Source organism: Gossypium hirsutum, chromosome A12 (assembly GCF_007990345.1).
Source record: "Gossypium hirsutum isolate 1008001.06 chromosome A12, Gossypium_hirsutum_v2.1, whole genome shotgun sequence".
Lineage (NCBI taxonomy): Eukaryota > Viridiplantae > Streptophyta > Magnoliopsida > Malvales > Malvaceae > Gossypium > Gossypium hirsutum.
In genome coordinates this window covers 22,502,767-22,506,629 of record NC_053435.1, presented here as the reverse complement: position 1 = coordinate 22,506,629, position 3,863 = coordinate 22,502,767, and the positions used below count along the sequence as shown (strand labels likewise).

The following is a 3,863-nucleotide window of genomic DNA, read 5'->3' as shown; positions in this document are numbered from 1 at the left end:
AAATCACTAAAAATAGTAGGAGTGGAATTAATTGATGAATAAATTATGTAATCGAAGCTCGATGAGTCTGTGTTCATGAGGAAGTAACGAAAAGATCATATGGGCAGTATATTAAGAGATAATCAGATTTTAGTGGGACAGGGCCAGAACGGTTTCTGGATTCCCTGCTCCAACTTTGGAAATTCATTATAAATTAACCAGAGATAATTAGGGGTCGTACCATATATGTGCAGATTCCTCTCTGAGTCTAGTTTCCATAGAAACAAACGGCAACAGTATTGAAGCCCCGTGCAGGGAGATATCCCAGTCGTAATGGGCAAAGGTCAGTGTAGTCGACCCCTGCAACTTGGGGAACTTTGACTAATAAACTGTACTAATTGGCCCAACCAAAAATTCTAGAAAAAAATACATAGATGGGCACATGAGTCTAGTTTCTGGGAAAAATTACGAAACTGATTTTCGAGTTACGAAACTCAAGATATGAATTTTAAAACGACTAGTACACAGATTGGGCAGTGTCTGGAAAATAAATTTTGTAAGAGGGTAAAGCCAGTCAACACCTCGTGTTCGACCCCGATGACGGTTTCGGGTTTGGGGTGTTACAATATACACATATATTCTCAAAAATCAGTCCTACTTCACATTTCCAACCCTTATATTCATACATAAGGGATCAACTTAACCACAAACCGGAAGCTCCTTAATCGACTGAGCAAATGCTATTTAAGAGGAATCAATTAATCCAATGCATGTACAACACATACCTCGTTGTTGAGATTTTACGAGCGTATTAATTGAAATTATTACAGTAGATCGCTCATTCCCAAACTCAAGTAATCTTCGGGATTTAGCCGGATATAACTACTTGCGCAAGGCCTTCGGGTCTTAGCCCGGATGTGGTCACTAGCATAAATGCCTTCGGGACTTAGCCCGGATATTGTCGCTAGCACAAATGCCTTCGGGTTTTAGCCCGGATATAATCGCTAGCACAAATGCCTTCGGGTCTTAGCCCGGATATAGCAACTCACACGAATGCCTTCGGATCTTAGTCCGGTTATAGTCACCTAGCACAAAAGCCTTCGGGACTTAGCCCGGATATCATTCGAATAACCATGCACATATATCAATAATCATGACACATCCATATTTCATTTTCATTACCAAAGCTCAAACACAAAACACTTATCACAGTTACAAATTTCGGCTCAATAGCCACATACAAAGAGCATGATTTTGATTTACTCAAGACATAATCTAATCGAATCATAATCTAAGCTCCATTACTCGAAAACTTACCTCGGATGTTGTCGAACGATTTCGGCGGCTATTCGATCACTTTTTCCTTTCCCTTATCCAACTTTGGTCCTCTAAGCTCTTGAGCTAATTCAAACAAATTTAACTTATTAAAGTCTCATTATGCTAGCTTATGGCCGAACATGACAATGAATTTGATGGGTCATATGGCCACCTTTAGCTCAAATACAAAATGGTCATACGCATTTTTAATCACATTAAGCAATTTAATACAATTCATTCGAACACCAAAAGAGAAGCTCAAGGTACTTAGCCCATATATACATTAGACATTAGAGTCACATATGTATGAAATCACGAATCGAATTCAACATATTAGCTAATATTTCCCCTTAGCCGAATTTCTAAGTCAAGGTAAAGCCATCAATATGCTTACCTATGGCCGAACATACACATCAACTTATGTACTCATTCATGTGGCCGAACATACATGTCTATGCTGAGGCCGATTGCAACACTCAATACATTCTACAAGTATGGTCACTTGTATTGACTAAACCCCATTTTGTTTCAAGTTCAAAACTTGGCTAATACACATATATACACTATTAAAGCATCCTCTCCCTTTCCATCAATTCAACACATGCATTACTCATTAATATACAAATTATATTCGGCCTTAGCACACAACTTGCTAGCCGATTCTTCTCCATCTAGCATCTAATGCACATATGTGCTCATTTGTTAGACCCTACTTCATCCAACAACAACCATATTTCTCCTCTACTTCCTACCATGGCCGAATGCTCAAGATACCTCAATACCGAAACTTTTAGCTTGGATTGCTTGAAGAACTTGGTGATGAGTTCAAATTTACCTAACACCTCAAGCATCATAACACATCCATATAGCTAACATGCTAATAGTCTCAAGGCTTCAACTAAAACTTTTGAAGCCTCTTAGTCGAATACTAACTCTCTAATAATCCCAAATCCATCCATGAGATAGTTATAATTTAGACCAATCATCCAAGGGATGTATGAACTTTCAAAGCAACATTAAACATACATTAATCTAGTGAGCCTCCATAGCCGATTTTCTCCAAGCTCATTCCCTTCCTTTCTTTCTTCTATTAGGCCAAAGATGTTCAAGGATGAACACTTTTTTTTATTTTCTTTCTTCCATTCACGGCAAAAGGGGGGAAACAATCACCCACATTCTTTCTTTTCTTTTTTTTTCATCATATTCCCTTTCATTATTTTATTACCATACTCCTTATTTTATTTTTCCTAACATACATCACTAACATAACATGTTTGTGACATGTTTCCACCCATAGCATGGCCGGCCACTATGCTTTAATTTGGCTAATTTGACATGCAAGGACAAGCATTTTCCCACATATATTAATAGGCCACTTGAACACTTGCCTAGCATATTTCTAAATTGTCTCACATAAGTCCCTACTAATAAATTTCACATACACTGACCAAATTAAAGTATGGAACTATCACACAAGCATTTACGCACATCATAAACACAGAATAGAACCTTTAATTATTTATAAGACTCAGTTTCGTGGTCCCGAAACCACTTTTCGACTAGGGTTAATTTAGGGCTGTCACATATGGCACACGAGGTTCATGATTTGTACTTACCTATTTGGGATCATTATTGTTTACCTCTTCTCGTCCTTTGTTCATCGCGTTGTCTTGCTGTAATTCTGGTTCAGGTGCAATGGAACCTTCCTTATCTGGAGTACTAATTGCATTGAGGTGTTCCCTTAGATTAGGGTCAGTATTACTTGGTAAGCTACCCTGTGGTCGTTTGGAGATTAGTTTGGATAGCTGGCCTATCTGAGTTTCGAGTCCTTGGATCGATGCTTGTTGATTCTTAAGTACTGTCTCGGTATTTTGGAAAAGGGTTTCGGACACCAAGATGAATTTAGAAAGCACCTCTTCAAGGTTTGGTTTCTTCTCTTGTTGATAAGGTGGCTGTTAAAAACCTTGAGGATTTTGTGGCTTTTGATTCCCTTGACCACCCCAGGAGAAATTTGGGTGGTTCCTCCAACCAGCATTATAAGTATTACTGTATGGGTTATTTTGAGATCTAAAGTTATTGTTACCCATATAGTTGACTTGTTCCTCTTCGGTTGTGGGATTGAAGGATTGATATTCTGTATGTACACCTCCTCCGCTTGAGTCACACCTCATTACTGGATGTACTTGCGTAGAACCAAGAAAACTATCAATCTTTTTATTGAGAAGTTCTACCTGATTTGAGAGCATGGTGACTGAATGAATGTTATAGACTCCGGCTATTTTCGTTAGCTTTGTCCTCATAACTTGCCACTGATAGTTGTTCAGTGACATGTCTTCTATGAATTCATAGGCATCTTTTGATGTTTTATTGTTGATGGTTCCGCCAGCAGCTACGTCAATCATTTGTCTTGTCGAGGGATTCACACCATTGTAGAAAGTTTGAACTTGCAGCCAAAGCGGTAACCCATGCTGAGGGCACCTTCTCAGTAAGTCCTTGTATCTCTCCCATGTATCGTAAAGTGTTTCTAAATCCATCTGCACAAAAGAAGAGATACCATTACGCAATTT

At 38.6% G+C, this 3,863-nt stretch overlaps 1 non-coding gene across 1 annotated transcript; it reads left to right on the top strand.

Annotated features, from left to right (window-relative positions):
- Positions 1–3,756: 3,756 nt before the first annotated feature.
- LOC121212061 (small nucleolar RNA R71) lies at positions 3,757–3,863 on the top strand. The gene has a single exon (XR_005907271.1). It is a non-coding gene; the product is annotated as a small nucleolar RNA R71 (small nucleolar RNA).